The sequence below is a fragment of the Jaculus jaculus genome, chromosome 3, assembly GCF_020740685.1.
Source record: "Jaculus jaculus isolate mJacJac1 chromosome 3, mJacJac1.mat.Y.cur, whole genome shotgun sequence".
NCBI lineage: Eukaryota > Metazoa > Chordata > Mammalia > Rodentia > Dipodidae > Jaculus > Jaculus jaculus.
The window spans coordinates 131,634,041-131,656,044 of NC_059104.1; the positions used below are offsets into that span (position 1 = coordinate 131,634,041).

At 41.1% G+C, this 22,004-nt stretch overlaps 1 protein-coding gene across 4 annotated transcripts in view; it reads left to right on the plus strand.

The window, feature by feature from the left end:
* Otud7a (OTU deubiquitinase 7A) overlaps window positions 1-22,004 on the plus strand; it is a 302,377-nt gene that overhangs the window by 23,015 nt on the left and 257,358 nt on the right. The window contains exon 1 of one of the 4 annotated variants that reach the window (XM_045145984.1): window positions 13,174-13,266. The exons of 2 other annotated variants lie outside the window; for them this stretch is intronic. The gene's annotated coding sequence lies outside the window, so the exon portion shown is untranslated. Of the gene's footprint in view, window positions 1-13,173; window positions 13,287-22,004 lie in introns of those variants that run through there. One more of the 4 variants, XM_045145982.1, reaches the window with a different exon arrangement.

Genomic DNA, 22,004 nt, shown 5'->3' on the forward strand with positions numbered 1-22,004 from the left:
GTGGCCAGGGAGCTGGGTTTGTTTCTATTGGGTCCCTACACATGCCTCTTGGGTTGGTCGTTTTAGATACCAGTGGACTATCTTGGCTGAGGGTCCTCTTGGACCGAGTCTTTGTCTGTATGTCTGTATGTGAGGATTGTGGAAGTACTCTGAGTGCATCAGTACTGGGATGGGTGTGGACACAGTACAAACCAGCCACACACCAGTGGTCCTGTGGGCCTATTGGATGAGATGCTCTGAAGATCACTTAAGAAGTAGAGCCATGGAACAATGAAACAGAACTGAGGTATTTGTGTGCCAAGGATAGAGAGTACCCAATGGATAGTTTTCTGACTTGTCCATGATTGGCACAGGCTTGGGCCCATCAAGGAGCTCTACTGGTTAAACAGAGGCAGGTGACTTACCAGCCCTTCTCAAATGGGTGTGTTCCATTTTCTGGAAGTCTATTTGTTTGATTGTTTTTATTACATCACCAAGACTAAACTGCAAATCACTGGATGTAGAACAGCACATGGGACCTTGGGAGATGATTGCTGAGTCAGGGCAGAGGAAGGAAGCCAGGAAGTACACACATTGAAGGCTGGACTATTCTAGAGCCTGCTATGTGGTTGGTATCTATTTGTGGTCTCTTCACTTCTGTAAGCTCTTAGAAAACTTTAATAAACTTAGAACATTATAAGGGTATCCAGACTGCAGAAATTGTGATATGACATCATCTACAAATGTGTAGGCTGCATTCATAACTGTCCTAGGATGCAGCTCTGAAAGTGTACATTCTTCTTACCCACAGGGAACCTTCCTCATGGTGGTGCTGATATTCCATAGTGGAAGGCCTCTTTAGATTTCTAAGTGAAGGCATGCCCATGTTTGAATCCTTTATAGCTTCAACACTTCTATGACCTCATGGTGGTGCTGATATTCCATAGTGGAAGGCCTCTTTAGATTTCTAAGTGAAGGCATGCCCATGTTTGAATCCTTTATAGCTTCAACACTTCTATGAAACTTTGCACTAATCCCCAATACCTCTCCAATATGCAAATTTGGAAATCTGAAGTTATTTTAATTTTTTTTCTTGGAGTTCAAGTGTGTTATTAAGCATTGTGACCTGTGGTCTTCAGAAATACCCTCCTTTCCCTAGGAACAAAGGGTAGGGATACTCCCAGTTGTCTCTAGTGGAAGAGATTCCACATGTTGTTCTTCAGTATGTTCCTGTGCATGTGTAACACATGCGCCATTATTCATTTCTGATTTATGCTGAGCCTCAGTTATGTGTTTGCAGTGGGCCACACTGGCCACTTTTCTCCTGTATGTTGGGAATGAGGCAGCATAGTCTAGGAAATATGTAGCATGGACGGTTTGTATTTACTCCTGGAGGGAGTTTTGAAGTGCCGTACATGCTTGTCAAGTTCCTAGTCATCTAATCACACTCTTTGCCTACTCTGACATACTGTGCCAGCTTCCTTATATACTCGAGTCACCCACAAGGTGTCCAGGCAAAGTCAGGGCCTGCTGAGCTCCATGCTTCTCTATAGCCTTGGGGTAGGGCAGAAGTTGGGCCCTCACTGCTCTGTGGCACAGGGAGCAGTGGATCGACACTCAGCTTTACATTATTTCTATCTCTACATTTAATCTATCACCAAATCTCCTTGTTTTTGGTTTTGTATCATCTGCTCATTCAACAGATATTTTTCTATTTTTTAAAAATCAAAACATTGTCTTTTTCATATAGGTAGTATGTTTAATTTAGAAAAATATTCATTGGAGAAGAAATTATCATGCGTGCAAAGAATATTTCATCCAACCACATTTTCCTCACCTGGCTTCATTTCTTGAGCCTTTTCCCAGTTACTAAATATCCTGTTCCCTTGGAGGTTTTGGTGGCCGTCTGGCTCTGCACTGAGTGAATGGAATGTGGATGTAGAGGATTATTGATTGAGGGCTCACCAAGAGAGGGCACGGTGGCTTTGGCCAGCATCTGAATTGCTCCCATGCATCCTGGCAGGTCATCATGAGCCACCATTTCTGCCCACTACTGTCCCATTAGTGTTATTGCTCTGCCTTTGCTTATATTCTGTAGAGATTCCAGTATGTCTCCCTTACCACTTTCTCTGATCTCTACAATATGTGCTTATTCCAGCTTTCTAAACTAGGCTCTTGGCAATACACCCAGCATGTTGACAATTAGTCCTTCCTCCACAAGCCTTCACAAAAAAAAAGAAAGAAAAAAGAGGACTGGCTGGTGTGCCAACTTACACCTTGTGAAAAGAGTGCAGTCTACAAGGAAAAAGTCCTGCTGACCCTCTTCATGACAGCAGCATTGTTTGGGGGGCATGAATTGAGAAATATTGAAGCAGTTAGGCATCTGGAAATAAGATCAAAGGCCCAAAGGGTAGGAGTTGGAGAAAGGCTAGTGATACTGAGATGTACAGAGCTACTGTATGCTTGGGTATGAGGAAAGAGAGCCTACCCAGCAGATGAGCAGGTAGAAGCCAGCAGAACCCGGCACCCACACTGTGACATTAGTGTAAATGTCAGACTGGCCTGGTAGTGTTTCCAGGTGGTTTTCCATGTGTGCCAGTGTCTGCTTCATATATTTGAAACCTGAGGCAGAAGGTCCACCCAACAGTAGAGGAATTTGTAGCCCCTTTCCTTTGAGGCTCAGGGTATAGAACAAGGCGTGTGCATTCATCAGGGAAGCAGGTCAATGCCTTATCATGAAAATAGCAGGATGCCTTATGCCTTACCTCATATGGACAGCTGTCATGATAAAGTATCTGTCTTTTTATCATTTTTATTTTAAAACAAGCAGCAGAATGGGATTGGGAGGCAAGAAAAAAAGACTATGTTGGGCTCTCTCAGGAACCCACCATTAAGGGCACAACACACTGTCCACAAAGAGGACAGAGCTGTTGAGGATGCTCATGTCTCCAGCTCACACATAGGAACATAGGCTACAGCATGGAGCCTGACTGTGTGTGCAGGGCCCTAGGGACCTTCCTTCCCCATCTCCTTCTGTGGGACCCACTGGTCTGCCTGGCACCAGGCCCTTGTCTTTATGGAAGGCTAGGTATGTTTGCTTTGATATTTGATGTTTTTACTCAGTGAAGTGACTCATACATAGGTGTTTTGGCATTTTAGGGAGCAAGTTACTAGTGATGACATGAAAGTTCTGAGAGTTGTGCAGGAGGACCCAGGAGACAGCTGCAGGTTCCTTTGGCTCAAACTGGCAGAAAGCCAGGAATAATAAGTAATCTCCAATGTCACCAAAATCACCGGCTTATGGAACAAGTTTGAGTGTCATGGTTTCTTTTTTGTTGGATCCTGTGTAACTATATGGGTACCTGGGCCAATGGCGTAAAATATTCTTGGAACTTTGCCAGGCAAGGATTAGTAAGATCTGATTTGAAAGCTCCCATGCATGTCACCACACCTTGAAGTTGTGTCCCTCTTGACCTGGCAAGGCATCCTCACAGGTCCTATGTAGTTTAAGCTGGGAGTGAATGTGGCTCTGTAGGGTACTGCATGCCATAAACATTGATTTAGTGTGAAGCACAGAACTCATCTTGCAAGGACAGATGTCTGCTTCTGGGATTTTTTTTTTTTTTTTTTTTTTTTTTTTACCATTTTGTGACACAAACTGATCCCAGTAGTCCTTGACCTGTTATGTTTGATTCATAGGCAAAACAAGGGGAAAAAGCAGGCCCAAAACAATGACTATGACACAGCCAGGATTTGTTCATTGTCACCCAGCTCAGCAAGGCTCTGCCAAGCAAGGGCTCATCTTCATGCCACAGCAGATGTTTGCTGGAAATGCGGTCATTGCCTCAATTCTGGGACTGGGGGAGAAGCAGTTACCCCATTGCACAGAAATTATACAAGTTTTTGTTTTAAGATGGGGATTTTTTAAAGGCTAGAAAAAATAGCATTGCTCAGAAAAAAAAAAATCAGTCTCAAGTGTGTGTTTGTGTGTCTGAGTTTTTTGCAGTGCTGTGGATGGGATGGAATCCAAGGTATCATGTGTGCTACATAAATATTCTACCACTGAAGCACACTGCCAACCCCTATCACAACATATTTTAAAGAGACCAGATTTATTAAGGCTTGATGGTAACATGTGCTTTTGAGAAAAAAAAAATTCAAGGTAGAATCTCATTGTAGCCCAGGATGACCTGGAATTTAGTATATATTCTCAGGTTGGCCTTGAACTCACAGTGATCCTCCTACCTCTGCCTCCCGAGTGCTGGGGTTAAAGGCATGAGCTACCACACCTGGTGAGAAAAAAAATAAAATAATGTTTCATCATGGAGAAATATCTCCCAGAAGATGGATGGGACATCTTTTCCTATGCCAAATGAACTTTTCTAGGCATGACTACCTAGGCTGTCAGGGGAGTGACCCAGTGGGACAACGTCACAGATTTCTCACTTCAGCTTTGAGGACAGAGCAAGAGTGGCCAAATTTGTTCCCTTCTCCATGTTCCCTGTTGAACAGGCTCTGAGGCTGTAGCAGGGTGGGAAGTGTCAGTTTCTAAGCCACTGGCTTGGAGCATGAGATGCATGCTGCACTGGCATTTAGGGTTTTCAGAGCTGTTAGCAAGTGCAAATTGTGCCTTTTCCTTTGTTCTATTGCTTAAGTCATAAGAGACATGTTTTAAATAGGGAAGCAGCAATGTCACTTGTAGGCACTTTCCTGGCCCTAAGTAGGTCAGGGTTTTGTCATAGTTTTGAGATCACAGGTGATTCACAGCAAATTTGGAGTCACAAATCTCCTTGTCAAAATTCACAGTATGTTTGTGGTGGTGTTAAATAGTATACCTAACACTTGTCCAAGTTAGGATCTTCTATGCCTTCACCCCACATCCTGACCCCATATACACAGAGCACACAGAGCACTGTTGAAATCAGCCTCTAAGCACTCACCCTTAGTTCTGGCTGTGAAAGTCCATCCTCTTGCGGGCTTAACGTTGGAGCAGGGCCTGCCCTGCTCTCCCTAAATCTTGGGACTTCGAGCAGGCCTTGGCCACACAGTTTCTCATGGAAATAAAGCCTCATGCATGGTAAATCTTTGCTTTGACAATCGCGTATGCATTGAACATACCAGGAAGCCCTAACCCAATTCAAACCACAGAATTTGGAACACCTTTGGAGTACCCCGCAAACCTTTTCCACATCATCCTTGGGAAGCCACTGTCCTCCTGAAACAACTCATTTGTTTTATCTTGTTTGTACTGTGCACCAGGATCATACAGTATGTGTGCTCTTCTGCTGGGCTCTAGTCACTGAGTACCAAGTACTTGTGTGTAACAGTAGCATATTAGTCCTGACTGCATTATGTGCAGCTGGTTTGTTTCCATTCTGTGCTGTCCTGGCCGCATGACTTTTGTCTCTCTAGATCATGGTTTTCGTGACCATTCTGTTGGAGCATATAAGTGCCTCATCTGTGCATTCAGCTAGAGCATGCTCCCACTTTCCAAAAATATTGTTTCCCGTAGATGAAGGGAAGAATGTGGGTTTTCCAGGCAGAGATAATGAGTTTAGGATGGCCATAGAGTTTATCATGGTTGTTACCATGTTAAGTAGGGAACCAAAGACATTGAGCAAACAGTTGTTCTTAGACATCTGAGGGAAGAGGTCTTTATAGAGACCCTGCATTTATGTGGGGACCTTTGTTCCTGTGTCTGTTCTTACAATTCAGGTTGCCTTGTACTCGCTGGGTTCAGTGTTATCCAACAGATCATGTCTCGCCCTTCATAAGCCAGGGGGGATTATAAAGTCTATTGTGTGGAAAAGTAGGCAGAGTGGAATCATTGAATAGTCAACTGTCCACTTGTAGAGGCTTTACTGTACAGTAAGATATGTCTCGAATGTGGTGATTTGATTCAGGTGCCCCCCATAAACTTAGGTGTTCTAAATGGTAGTTTCCCAGGTGATGGATACTTGGGAATTAATGCCTCCTGGAGGGAGTGTGTTGTTGGGGGCAGGTTTATGAGTATTATAGCCAGTTTTCCCTTGCCAGTGTTTGGCACACCCTCCTGTTGCTGTGGTCCACTTTATGTTGGCCAGGGGGTGATGTCCACCCTCAGCTCATGCCATCATTTTCCCCTTCCATCATGGAGCTTCCCCTCGAGCCTATAAGCCAAAATAAATCTCTTTTTCCCAGAAGCTACTCTTGGTTGGGTGATTTCTACCAGCAATGTGAACCGGACTGCAACAGTCTCAAAGCAACTTTCAGAGGCTAAGAGCACCCACATTTGTGAGTCACTCCAGGTTTTGACCAGGCCTCTGCTACCATCAGGATCACTTCACAGTCAGGGTGGGGCAAAGGCCAGTGGTATTCCTTTATCCAGGTGATAAAGCAGAGGTTTAAGCTAAATGTCTTGCCTAGGGACCATGAGTGACTAAGAAATAGATGGGTCCCAGCCCATTACTGTTTATTACAAACCTCCTGAGATTCTTCCAGTTACAGCCCCATCTTCTTTGTACCTAGCACATGCTTTAAGAGGCAGAGGTTTGGGCTGGAGAGATGGCTTAGTGGTTAATCACTTGCCTATGAAGCCTAAGGACCCCGGTTCGAGGCTCAATTCCCCAGGACCCACATTAGCCAGATGCACAAGGGGGTGCACGCATCTGGAGTTTGTAAGCAGTGGCTGGAAGCCCTGGCGTGCCCATTCTCTCTCTCTCTCTGTGTCACTTTCTCTGTCTATCACACTCAAATAAATAAATAAATTAAAATGAACAACAACAACAAAAAGAGGCAGAGGTTTTACAGTCACTTCCTTGGTCTGCAAAAGCAGCAGGCCCTTTGGTGTCTGACCAGGGTTTGACTTTGCAGTCACCATTCTGAACAAGTGGCAGCATTCTTCAGCAGTAAAACATATCTTCAGGCAGCCTTCCTAGTATACAGCCAACACACCTTAGACTGGGGCCTGGAGATACAAAGAGAGGCCTGACTTTGAGTAATATATATGGAGTATCACCAGTGCCAAAATCTGCAGCTGAGTGCCTTGGCGATGGCTATACTGCTGGCAGAGGGGAAGTACCTGAAGCTCTCTGCTAAAGACTTTTGATAGCTATTGCTTTTTAAAAATTTAATGGCACAATTTGTTCTTGTTTGGGTGAATTTTGAAGAACTTTTTATCTAGTGGGCACTAAAAACATTCTCTTGTGATTTATGGTTTTATATTTTACGTTTGATTCTGTGATCCACTTTGAATACAAAATATGATTTTGGTTAAAGCTCCATATTTTGTCCATGGCCTCTGGTTGCTCCAGCACTATTTTTGAAAGGCTATCCTGGTATTGAATTGATTTCTATCTTCTGTCAGATAGTAATGGCTACTGTCATGAATGGGATTGCTTTCTTATTTCTTTCTCAAGCAGTTTACTGCTGATTTATAGAAATAGCAACTGATATCTGTATTTTTGGTAGCCTATAACTTTACTGAATTTGTTGGTCAGTTTAAGCATGGTTTTGGTTTAGTCATTGGCATGTTTATGCCTAACATTATGCCCTCTGTAAACAGAGTTTACTAATACTTTTCATACTGGATATCTTTTCTCTGCCCATTTCTATGGCCAAAACCAAAGTAATATACATAGGAGAAAAGTTAACAAAAGAGGTGAAATGTTTATATTAAAAATTGTAGGGCTGGAGACATGGCTTAGCAGTTAAGGCACCTTCCTGTGAAGCTTAAGGATCCAGGTTCGATTCCTCAGATCTTACCTAAGCCAGATGCCTATGGTAGCCCATGCATCTGGAGTTCATTTGCAGTAGCTAGAGGCCCATTCTCTCACTCTATCTCTCTTTAATAAATAAATAAATACTAAAATTTAAAGAACAAATTCTTGAGCAAAACTATGAAACACTGAAGAAAGTAATTAAAGAGGATACAAATATATACATATATCCCATGTTCATGTATTGGAAGAGTCATTTAAAAATAACTGCTAAAATGGGGTTTGGTGATGACTCAGTGGATAAAGCGCTTGCTGTTGAAGCCATTGTACCTGAGTTTAATGTCTAGACCCCACGTCAAAACCTCAAAACCATTGTGGGCTTCTGTAATCCCAGCTTCCTGATGCTGATAGTTTGGTGGACGTGGAGGCAGAAATTTCTAGAAGTGCTGCAAATAAGAGCAGTGTAAGAATTCAGAGAGAAAAACTCTTGAAATAAGGTGAAAACGTTAAGACTGACCCAAAAGTGTGACTGCCATACATGGACTATGCTATGTGCATACCTGTACTCACACACTCACACATGAGCATCCACACACCACACATGAACACACACAATAAAATAATTTTTTTAAATTACTGAAATGTCTATGCAACCCAAAGCAGTTTATAGAATCATTGAAAATCCTATCAAAATTTCAATGTTTTGACAGAAATATTAAAAAATAAAATTCATATGGAGCCTTAAAAGAATCCTTGAAGCAATCTTGAACAAAAAGAGCAAAGCTTAAGGAAATATGTTCCCTGATTTCAAAATATATTCTAAACCTATTATAATCAAAGCACCATGGTACCAACCTAAAAATTAAGGCCATCAACCAATGGAACAGGATAGAAAGTCCAGAAGTAGGCATCTGGAAAGATGGCTCTGTTGATAAAATGCTTATCACATAAGCATGAGATTGGAGTTTAGACCCACACACCTATATAAAAACTGGATGAAAAAAAAAAAAAAACTGGATGAGACAATGTGGGTCTGTATTCCCAACACTTCAACAGTGGGATGGGAAGCAGAGACTTGAGAATCAGAAGCTTGTAGGACAGCTATTCTGGTGAATGTAGCAACAAATAGCATAGAAACCCTGCTTCAAACAAGGTATAAGGTGAGGACTGACATCTGAAGTAGCCCTCTGAGTTTTCACATGTGTGCACATGTTCATGCATACACACACGCACATGAGATTTTTTTAAATCCCATAAATAAATAAGTTTAAGTACTTACTATTAATTGATTTTCAATAAAGGCGTTAAAAATATACCAGAAAAGACAGCATTTAATCAGTGTTGCTAAGAAAACTGAGTGTCTACCTGCACAATAATAAATTTGACCTCTATCTCATGTCTTACATAAAGCCCAATTCAAAATAGATTAATTATTAAATACAAGAACTAAAACTGTAAAGCTGCTACAAAAAATAGGTTAAAAGCTTTGTGACATAAGCCTTCATACAGTGATTTCTTGGACAGAATACCAGAAACAAAGGCAACAGAAGCAAAAGTAGAAAGATGAGCTGTCTGCAGAAGGTAAAACCAAAACAGTGATGGGAAATACTCATATGTAAGCCAGACATGTGTAGCCCGTACCTCTGACAAGGGGCCAACACAAAACACACAAGCAATTCACATAGTAACACAAAAAAAGCAAATAACTCAAGACATGGATTAGAGACTGAACAGATATTTCTCAAGGAAAATATAAATGGGCAACAGATTCATTTATTTTGAGCATCACTAATAAGGGAATTGAAAACTGAAACCACAATGACACTACTTCACACTTGGTAGGAAGTCTGTTATTAAGAAGATGAATGCTAGGTATTAGTTTGGACATGGAGAAAAATGAATCCCATAATCTGTTTTGAGGAATGTAAATCACTATAATCATTTTGGAAAATAGTGTGGGGTTTCTTCCAAACACTAAAATAAAATTATCATATGATCTTGCAATCCACTCTGGGTATATATCCAAAGGAGTGAACTTGCCCAAATTAATTTCCACATTATTAACAATGTATAGAAGCCAAGGAATAGAAGCATCCCAATGTTTATCATCATATGAATGGATGAAGAAAATGTCATCCAGACAATAGAATACTGTGTGATATTCTGTCTCTCAAGACAACATAGATAGAATGGAGGACAATGTGCCAAGTGAAATCAGCAAAGCAAGGAAAGATAAACACGCCATATGCTCTCACAGTTGTAATCTTACCTCATAGACACTGACTCGAAAGGTTATTACAAAAGACTGAAGGAAATATGAGGAAAAGAAATGTGTTAAGTAATCAGCAAACATTAAGTGTCAGATTGTAGGGGAAAGTTTTGGTGATCTTGTTCTATATAGTGACAGTAGTGATTAACAATGTATTTTTCAAAATTGTTACAAGGATAAATTTTGGATGTTTGTACCATAAACAATGATAAGTTGGTAAGATAATGAATATTAGTTGATTTTTTTTCTAAAATGTGTACACAGATCAAAATATCTAGTTTAAATAAATATATACAACTTTGTCACTTTAAAAACATCACATGGTTGTACTTACATAAATCTCTGTTTTTTTTTTAATCTGTTCTCTTAATCAATGTGCTATCTATCAACTCCATACTGCCTTAGTCACCTATAATGATAAATAAATAAGTTATAATAACATTCATAATGATTTCTCTCTTTTAATATTAGTGTAACCAATTATTTTCTTTGATCCTGCAAAATTATTTACATCATTTGTCTTCTAAAATTAGTCAGTTACAAAATACATTTCTGGGGTGTTTATTAGAATTTGAAGAGAACTGATATCATTATTTTGTTAAAGCTTCCTTTTTTTAATAAGATTTCAATTATTTATTTAATAATTCACTTATTTTGCTGTGCTGGGTATTGAACACAGGGCCTTGTTTGTGCATGCCAGGAAAGCACTTTACTATATCCTTAGCCCTAAGTCTTCAAATCCATGAGTCTCTCCATTTATTTGGATCTTTTTTATTTCCTTTATCATTATTTTCTAATTTTAATTTATAAATCTGAGCATTTTATAAGCATCGAATTTGATTTTGAATGGTTGTAACTGACACTGTGTTTAAATACCAGTTTCTACATGTTATTACTAACATGTGGAAATGGTTGCTTTTTTAAAAAATCTTATATATTATGACCTCATTGAGTTTACTTAGTCTGGGAGGTTTTGCACAGATGGCTTAATACTTGATACATTGATTATGTTGTCTGTAAATAAGGCAACCATTATTTCTTCCTTTGTAGACTATGTGACTTTTATTTCCTTTCTATGCTCTTTTGATTGGCTGTAACTTCTGCTGTGTTGGATGTCAGTGTGAGCATGAGTTGCTACCCTGTTTAGCCTCCTAGTCCTATTTGTAAGGTATTCACTTTATCTTCACTATTAATTATAGTGCTGGGTTTTTCTGGCATGAATACCTTTACTCACTGAAAATGTTCCTTTCTATTTATTTTGCTGAGTTTTCATTATAAGTGTATATGTTAAATCATGTCAAATTATTTTCTGGGAACTTCCAGACAAGATGGCAGAGGCATAACCATGCTAGAGCTCCAGGGGTGAAGTTAGGAAAGAATAGTGGGGTGGGGTGGAGATAGGCACTCAAGTATTAGTAGGTCTTAAAGGACCTCCACTGGATGGGCATAAGGGTACATATTTGGAATCTACCAATTTTTATATGGCCAAGCTAGGGTGTAGCCACAGGCTGGCAGGGCATTCTGGCTGTTGGCCTTCCTCCATCCTCCATGCACTCAGAAAGTGAACCAGCCCACTGAGCCGGTACACACAGTGCTAAAGGCAGGACCCTCGCTTCTGCTGGGTTCCAGTGGACCATCCATCCAGGGGATCCTAGCACCTTGCAACTCTGTCAGTCCCATTCCCATCTGACACACACTGTTGCCCTCTGACTCCACATTGTGCTCCCATGCTACACCCCCATCTGTCTCACATCGGATCCATGCCTCAGGTCTCCACTGTGCCAGGGCCAAGGCCCATGCTTCTTCTCAACCCCTGGCTGTTTAAGTTCTACCCCGTACTGCTTTTGCTCCATTCCAAGCCACCTGCCCCTGTGCTTCTGGCCCCTGTGTGTTGCCACAGTGCCAGAGCCAGGGCCCACACTTCTGCCCTACCCCAGCAGCCATCCCCTGTGGGTCCCCACCACACATCTCTGGCCTTGAAGGTCTGCACATTATCAGCCTCAGAAGATCTTTCTGGTCTCTACCACTCCCCTAACTTGGCAAGCCATGACACTGACTGCCTTCATATACTTAAGCCTCCATGCCAGCTACATCCTAAGACCACCTTAAGGCCTGTTTTCTGCATTTCAGAGGCCCACCCACCACTCTAAACCCCTCCACCAGCATCCACTTACCAGCCTCCTGAACAGGGAGCACAGGAATGACTGGCAGCTACATGCCAGGGGTAACCAGTGAGTCTTCAGGAAGTACTCCACATAGAAGAGTTGAATCAACCAACCTCAAGAACACAACAACCAACCTCAAGAACCTACAAGAGGAAGAACACTATAGCCAAAACTAGAACAGGCACACAAATGTACAAAACCCAAGAAAGCACCAAACCCCATCAAGCCTCTAATATGGCAGGGATTAAATTGAACCTCACAAGTATAACCTTAAATATCAATGGAACTATGAGGTCCCCAAAACATTAGACTTCTGTCATAGCACTTGATTACCTGCCTATGGTGAAAGGTAAGGCCCTGTTGCTGAAGACACTGGCTGAATCTGTAAGGATGCCAGTTCCAAGATGATTAGCCCATATAGTGCTGAAAGGTGCCTCATGAGCTGCCAGCAAGGGGGCTAGGGATGGCCAAAATGTTGTGAATAAGCAGAGTAATCTGTTATATGAAAGCAAACAGCCTGGCAAGATATACACACCTGTGCAATAGTGGCACACAGCCTAGGTGGGTAAGCAGTGGTTCTCTGATTAGCTAGGAGATTCACTCAGTAGAAAGGAACCCATAGCTGGAACAGGGAACCAAGTCAGAATCCTATGAAGACCAAGATTATGGACTCCAATGAGGAGCTCCCATAAATATTTGTCTAAAAGTGAGGCTACACCCATTAAAATCTCTGTAAACTGTGGCTGAAGAGATGACTTAGCAGTTAAGCACTTGCCTGTGAAGCAAAAGAACCCCAGTTCTAGGCTTTATTCCCCAGGACCCACATAAGCCAGATGCACAAGGTGTTGCATGTATCTGGAGTTCGTTTGCAGTGGCTGGAGGCCCTGGCGTGCCCACTCTCATTCCCTCCCTCCCCCCTCTCTGTTGCTCTCAAATAAATAAATAAAAATAAACAAAAGCCTCTCTAAATTAAATTAACAATGCTTATTCTCTTTAAACTTATCTTGGTTTCACTCTTCATTGAAGAATCTGGTTTTCTTTTTCAGAAAGCATTGAGAACCAAGTACAACCAAAATCTATCAACAAGACAAGAATAGATAGCTGACTCCCTTGCAGAAGATGAACCACCTCTTGCACAACAACAGCTAGGACCCAGGTGAAACCACAGAGGAATTGGTGAGATGAGCAAGAGTGTTGTTTCTAGGCTGGATGGATGACTTAGCAGTTAAGGCATTGGCCTGCAAAGCCAAAGGACCCAGGTTCAGTTTCCTAGGACTCATGTTAGCCAGATGCACAAAGGGACGTATGTATCTGGAGTTCATTTACAGTGGCTGGAGGCCTGACATGCCCATTCTGTCAAATAAGTAAATAAAAATAACATATTTTTAAAAAGAGCTGCTTCCATGAGGAGCCTGACAACTTTCTCCAGGATGGTGAAGGCAGACACTGAGGATATTGAAAACACACCAGAGCAGAAATCCTGAATCCCCTACAGCCCTAAAGTAGACATAAACCACACCCAACAAGGCTAAGAGAATTTTGCAGAAGAGGGGCAGGAAGAGTGTAAGAGCCACAGGGTTGGAGGGAATATCCAGAGACATTGTCTCTCCCATAATGACTGACTGCTGCTGTCATAACTCATAACCCATAACTCCATGGTTAATACCAGTTATTTCACTAAGGAGGGTCCTCAGTGGAGTGGGTACCGGGAGGAGGGAAATGATGGTACCAATATATGATGTGTTCATACAAAATTTCTACATAAAAAAACTTGGATGTTACTCTACATACCTGTAACCCTAATACTGAGGGCCATAGAGACAGGAAGATTGCTGGGGCTGTCTCAAAAAATTATCAGCTGCTTTGCATATTTCATTTAACCCTTTTTAGAAGAAAAGTAAATTTTAAATATTTCTGCAAATTAAAAATATCAGCTACAGGGGATGGAGAAATGGCTCAACAGTTAAGGCACTTACCTGCAAAACTTAAGGATCTGGGCTTGACTCCCCAGTACCTATGTAAACCCAGATGTACAAAATGGCACATGCATCTGGATGTAGTTAGCAGTAGCTGGAGATCCTGGCATGCCCATTCTCTTTGTCTGCCTCTCTTCTCTCTGACTCTCTCTGATTTCAAATAAAAAATAATATTTTTAAATATCAAAAATATATTTTCTGAAATAATTAGTATGATTTTATAGATTTTATATGTAGTCTGTTAATATAGTAAATCATATCAAATTATCTTTGTTTTGTTTTGTTTTAGGCAGGGTGTTACTGTAGCCCAGTCTGACCTGGAACTCATTCTGTTGCCCCAGGCTGGTCTTGAACTCATAGTGATTATCCTACCTTAGCCTTCCAAATGCTAGGACGGAAGGAATGCACTGCCATACCAGGCTTACTTAATGTTTTAATGTCAAAATAGTCTTGCATACTTGGACTAAAGTCTACTTGGACACATGCACGCATGTGTGTGCGTGCGTGTGTGTGCACACACACACACCAGTTGATTATATTTGTGAGTACTAAGTGGAGGTTTGCTGTGTCTGTGTTCATCAGCATTTCTCATGAAGAATGTTGATACTTTTTTCTTCTGTTTTCAGTTGTAATTATAACACTAGCCTCAGAAAGTGAGTTCTGAAAATAATTGTTCTTAGTAAGGATATGTGAAAGGAATCATGAATGAAATTTCCCACAGTATGTTTTTTTAAATCTTCTCATTCAAACATGTTTAAAATCCATGAGAAGTACAAAGAGAGAGAAAAATATTTCGGAAGTACTGATTAAATAGGTGAACCACACAAATATCACAGATATGTACTTCTCCCTTATGCATATTTTGACTTTGTGAGGTTTTAGTAACATTGTCAACTGTAATCCAAAAATATTAAATGGAAAATTCTAAATATTAACAATTTGTAAGTTTTAAATAACTTATTACAATAGAATTTGTACTTGTTCTATTTTATTATACATTGTTACTGATCTCATATTGTACCTAACTTAAAATTAAACTGTCAAATGTATGTATGCCTGAAAACTCCATCGTCTTTAGAGTTTCTAGGCTTCTTTTGAGGGAATGTGCCTCCTGTGGATGAGGGAGGGCTGCAGTACTTTTTCCTTTTACATTTTATTTTTTTTAATTTAATTTATTAGTTTTCTTTTCAGTAAATACAGGCAGTTTGGTACCATTATTTAGGCTCATCTGTGATCTACCCCCTCCCATTAGACCTTCCTTGTTAATGAAAATGGGTCGTGCATTGTGGAGTTAGTCCCCAGTTATTGGTATGATAAATGTCTCTGCAAATCATAATCCAACATGTGACTCTGACATTCTTTCCGCCCCCTCTTCCACAAGATTTCCCTGAGCCATGTTGGGTTATTTTTTGGTCTGCTTCAGTGCTGAGGTGTTGGGGGCCTCTGAGGCTCTGGCTCTCTGATTTGGTAGGAGTTGATTTTTCTCTGCGTTGATCTCCTTCCCCTTTGTGCTGGTATCTGGTTCACAGGGAAACATCACCCTTGCTTATTTCGCCAGTTGTCCTTAGTTTCAGTTGGGCCCCTTTTGAGGTATGTTGGGGCAGCTCTCTTCTTAGGATCTGCATCTATCTGGAAAAGAAAAGTAGATTCTCCAACAGAGAGTAAGTTAGCATCTGGAAAATGGAGATAACACTTACTTTTTTGATAGACAGTATGATAGGTTTAGGCCCTCTTATACCCCGTGATTGATGGTAGCTTGATATTGTAGAGTGGGCTTGTGTTTGGGTATGGTTCTGACTTGTTTCCCAGCTCCAGCTATGGGTCTAGTACCACTGAGTGGATCAGTTAGCCAAATCAAGAGCAATTGATTCCTCACCATGGCTGTGTACCACTATTGCACTTGTGTGAGCATCACATCTGGTTATTTGTTGCTAATTAGGTTAAACAATGTATTGCTTGGATAGATCTTGGTCATTTCCCCCAGTCGCCTATGTAGCACCTTCTGGCACTAGACACGCTGACTGTCTGGGGTCTGACTCTCTCCTGGCTTCCAACCATGTCATTCCATTTTACGCGTCAGCTGCGTATGGAGTCTTCAGCAATAGGGTGTTACCACTGGCCTTTTACATTTTAAAATGGACTGTCCTGAAGACAGTTGTGAGAGAACTTGTCTGCACCACAGTTCTGTATTAGAACATTTTAAGATGTTTCTGTCCAATTAGAGTGTTTGAAAATTGGAGCATTAGCCAGGCATGGTGGCGCATGCCTTTAATCACAGCACTTGGATGGCAGAGGTAGGATTGCCATGAATTCGAGGCTACCCTGAGACTACATAGTGAGTCCTAGGTCAGCCTGGGATAGAGTGAGACTTTACCTTGAAAAAAAATTGGAGCATTAAAAAGAACATTTAGGGGCTGGAGGTATTGCTTAGTGGTTAAGGTGGCTGCCTGCAAAGCCAAAGGACCCTGGTTCAATTCCCCAGGACACACACATTAGCCAGATGCACAAGGGGGTACACATGTCTGGAGTTTGTGTCTGGAGTTTGTATGCAGTGGCTGGGAGCTCTAGTATGCCCATTCTCTCCCCTTTCTCTCTCTCTTTCTCTCTCCCTCTCCCACCTTATTTCTCTGTAAAATAAATAAATAAATAAATATTTTATAAAGAGAACATTTAGAAATGTCAGCATCGAGGATCACTTTGGGAGTTCACTTAATATATGTATCTTGAAACAGATACACATTACACAGTTCTATACTCCAGCAAGAAAAGTACTGCTTTGTTTGGGATGTGATCATAGTGGATATGCTTTAACAACTCAGTTGGTTACAACCACTCCTATGTGCATGTATAAAATATTTAAATGTAGGTCTCAAAAATAAGGTGGTTGGAGCTGGGCATGGTGGCACACGCCTTTAATCCTGGCACTTATGAGGCAGAGGTAGGAGGATTTCTTTGAGTTCGAGGCGACCCTGAGAACACATAGTGAATTCCAGGTCAGCCTGGTCTTGAGTGGAACCCAACCTTGAAAAACCATAGTAGTAGTAGTAGTAGTAATAATAATAGCAATAATGTGGTTGAAAAAACAGGGAGGAAAATAGCATTTTAAAAAATAAGAGATTCGTGGTAATTGCATTTCATGTTCATGATGACTACCTGTTCTTGCTGCCTTTTATATCCTGTTTCCAGGTATAAAATTGGTACATCTTTGCCAAGTTCTAGTGAGCTTTACCTTTTCCCTGTGGAGACTAGCAGATAGGATATTGGGAATCAGGTCAGTCTGTATCCTATAGAACTATGGGAGGTGTAGTGCTTATGCTGGCTGGCTTGTCAAATATGTATCACAACCAGGAATGAATTATGTTCCATTATAAACTTGTCCAAAATATATCATGGGACAAACACTAAAACTTGCACTGCTTATCATAAATTAACATTCACTGGACATCTGGAGTTTATCCAGCAATCTACTTCCTGTACACACATGACTTTCTATCTCTGAACATTGCTGATTTTCATTTAGGGTAAAAGCAAAGAATTTATAGAAGGATCAGAATTCTATATCATTAGAGAAGTGCTTACCGGGCAGTTCGGTGAGCATAGTATATACATTTAACCAGACCCTAGCAGACATTACACCTGTGGGGCTCATGACCCTCCCAAATGTTTTAAGTATCAGGGATGTATCACCTCCATAGGTTTTCAGTACCAGGGATGTATTACCTCCCATAGAATGGGCCTCCAGTCAAATTAGAGAGTGGTTGATGCCACTATTGCACCCGTCGGCCCATTTGGCTTGGCTGGCCAAACTTATGGCTTACAGTGTCCACTGTTGTTGATCTCCACTGGTGATGTAGAGAGATACAGAGAGAGTGAGGGAGGGAAGAAGGAAGGGAGGAAAGAAGGAAGGGATGGAGGGATGGAGGGAGAGAGAGAAAGAGAGAGAGAGAGAGAGAGCATACCAGGGTCTCCAGCCACTACAAATGAACTGCAAATGCATGTGCCACTTTGTGTGTCTGGCTTAAAATGGGTACTTGGGAATTGAACCAAATGCCTTAACTGCTGATCTCTCCAGCCTTTTTTATAAAAACTATTTATTGACAATTTCCATAGATATAAACAATATACCATGATCACAATCCCCTCTCATCACCCTCCCTTTTCTCCCTCCTAACTCTCCTTTCACTGAATTCTTTCCTCCTTCCAACTAGTCTCTCATCTAGTTTGATGCCATTGTTTCTCCTTCTGTTAGTACTCTCATGTGTAGTTGGCATCAACTACTGTAAGGTAATGAGTATTAAAGCCACTTTGTGCCTGGATGACAGCATTGTAAGCAGTTCTCACTTTGCTTTGGCTCTAATATTCTTTCTTCCACCTCTTCCACAATGGTCCTGGAGTCTTGGTGGTATGACAGAGATATCACAGTTACTGATGAGCGCTCCACTGTCACTTCTCAGAACTATGGTGATTTTTGAGTCCCTGACCAGTCACTGCCATATAAAAAGTGAAGCTTCTCTAACCAAAAGTGAGAGTAGTATTAATTCATGGGCATAAACATAAGTGCTCGGTGAGTATAAAATAGGAAGTTAGCCAAACAACAGTAGTCATTATTCCCCTAGGTCTTATAACTTTCTCAGCCACAGGCTTTTGACTAGGTTTTCAGTACCAAGCATGTATTCTCTTCTCTGCAGTGAGCCTCCAATCCATTCAGAGAGTAGTTGATTTCCCCCATAACAGACATGCCTCCAGGTGGCACATTTGGCCTGGTTGACCAACTGTAAGACTAAGAGGGTTCACTGCTGTACAACACTAGTGATGAATTTCCCCTTCTAGGAGGATAAATAGCTTTTGTTTTTTAGACATAGTCTTGCTGTGGAGTCCAGCCTCAAACTTACCATCCACCTTGCTTTGCCTCTCAAATATCAGGATCATGGGTATGCACCATGCCTGACCCAGCAAGAGTTTTTATTTAGTGAAATTAAATAACAGTAGAATAAGGGAGTTTCCAGACATTTGAACATGATGGCACACCTTATGGTACCTGTGACCCAATCCCAGTGACACTTTGCTCTGCACCACCATGGCTCACTCACATTTCCTATTCACAGTGATCTCACTTCAGTGTCTTAATTATCCAGGAAGAATCTTATGCACCCACACATCACCCCTAGTCCTATTTGCATTTACCCTTTTCATGATGCTGCCTAAATTCCATACACATGTAACTTTCCTGTCCAAACATTAAGTAGATACAGAGTTTGCCACTTTTCTGTGTTTCCATTACTCACTGTAGTAAACATTGCACTGATATAACATATAAAGCTCAGATTCAATGATTCAATTATTGGCCTAAAAATATAGGATATCCTCTTTGTTAATGCCTGAGATCCCAGGTTCCAGAAACAGGTGGCCTTGCCAGAGATATTTCTTCATGCATATTCTGCTTTCTCTCATATAAACACTCCCACAAACCCTTATTTCATTCCTTCTGCTTTGTTCTGTTCCAGGCAGCTGGCAGATTCACACTGCTGTGAACAGAGTTCTTCTACCTTTAGACATTATTTCAGCTCCAAGGAAGACTGTGCCACCATCTCTTCATTGTATTTGTTCTGGGTGTAGGGTATCTGCACCCCAAAAAAGGTCCCTTTGTTGTGTTTATTCTATGATTAAAATACCTACATCCCAAAGGAGATAACACCACTGTCCCTTTGTTGTGGAGGTTCTGGGATTTGGGCACCTGCACCCATTAGAATGCTAGCTCTGCTGGAAGCACATCTGGATGTCACCTCTCCTTTAATTCCAAGTATCCTTTAGAATGAGCCCAGTAACTTGTATGGGGGGAAGTCTACAGGTAGCTAAAATGAAAGCATACTATGGTGTCCCTAGTTGTTTGTAAGGTTCTAAGAACATGGGTATCTGGATGGGGTACATTGAGAAAGAGAGCCCTGAGAGCAGAGCCAGCATCTGGGACATTTTCCTTACAGCTCTGCAAGTGTGCTCCGTGTTCCCAAGCTGAGCTTGCTTTTCTGGTTTCCACTGTTCTCAAACAAACTTAAACACAGATTAACATGGAATCTTTTGTGCTGAGCTATGTTGTTCCTCATTGTGGTGGCGAGACACTTGATTATTGTTAATATCTCTGAAATTCTGACCATATTCATATCTAGTCTGGTTCTAAGTGTTAATGAATTGTAAGTGTCATTTTTATTGACTTCAATATGTTTTATTGGTTATAGTGCATAAAAATAGATTTTTTTATCAATTAATCTTTTTGTGCTCACGATGAATGTTCCTGTATTCTTGATATTAGACTGAGAGAAACACCCTTGCACAGCTCCATCACATTTACAGGGAATGATTATTTCTACAGTCCTCAGCACTGGATATAGAGTATACAAATAAAGTTGATTGATTTTGTAAACATTTCCTGTCTTCTCACCCTTACATGTAAAGAAAACTTTGTTTTCTAATCATCAGGAACTGTGTGCACATTTTGTTTGCAGGCTAAGTCCATGGGTAATGCACAGGAAAACCATCCGAGATGGGCTCTTTGTGGAGACAGGGTCATCTTTTTCATCACCTGGGTCTTCTTTACCCCCTTTCCTAGCTATGCCTGTGCTGGGAATTCATACTTGAAGATAAAGCCCTCTTCAGTTCTCCTTTGGGGAGGGAATATAGAACTGCTTTTTTTTTTAAAAAAGTATCATGAATTCTGCCACTACAATGAATGCTGTCACAAACCCAGGAAATAAAAGCTGCTGAAACTGAGCCTTTCGTACACTGTTGGTGGGTGTAAATGACAGCCATGGGGAACATAGTCTGGTGGCTCCCCCTAAAAGTAATCAGAAATGCAACATGAGTCAACAATTCTACTCTTGGGATAAGCCCAAAGAAACTGAAAGAAGGGACCCAATGAGATGCTTGCACACCTGTTTTCATAGTAGAATCATTCCCATTAGCTAAGAGTGGCAGCAGACCTAGTGTCTCATAAAGGATGACTGGATCAACACAAGGTAGTGTATGCACACAGGAGGAGTTTAATCAGACCTAAAGAGGAAAGTCTGACACCCACTGCAACTCTGATGAATCTTGAGGAGATTATGCTTGGAGAGGTATACCAGTTAAAAAGCAATAAATACTGTGATAGTCACATTCATAGAGGCAGAGGTAGAATCCAGGTTACCAGGGGTTAAGGGATAGGATGTTAGTGTTTAATGGGATCAGTTTTACTTCACAATGATGAAGTGATAGAAGACAGTGGTGATGACCTCTTAATGTCATTGAACTATATACTTAGAATGGTTGTTTTATGTTATCTGTGTCCTATCACATTTTTGTTTGAAGTATCAATGGTATGACGCTGCCCGGACTTGGAGTGACCACTCATACCTTCCTAGGCTCATGCAGATTTTTCTTAATGTGTGGCACTGTGGCCATTACATGTTCACTCAGCAGATGACATGTGATACCACTGAAAATAAGATTTCTTTCAACTTCCAGGGTACTGTGCTTGCAGCTTCTATAGGTTTTCTCTGGCCCCAACATCTTGGTATTGGTATGACTGGGGTGTTGAATGGAGAAACATACTGGAAGTACATCCAAATTAGGCCCAGATTTCAGCCTAATAGCCAATTAATTCTCTCCCTCTGCTTATCTCCTTCTTTCTCTCTTTCTCTTTCCTTCTCTCTCTCTCTCTTTCTCTCTCATAAAGTAAAATGCACAAATGAGATGAATCTTGACAAATACTTTTACCTGTATAAACTAGATCCTTATCAAAATACATAATCTTCATACCAGCATCCCTTTAGACAATCCCTCTATGCCCTGCTCTGGCCTTTTACCAGGCAATAAACTTTCTGATTTCCCCATCACAGGTGAGTTTAGCCTATTCAGGAGCTTCTTCTCAGAAGACTTGGAGCAC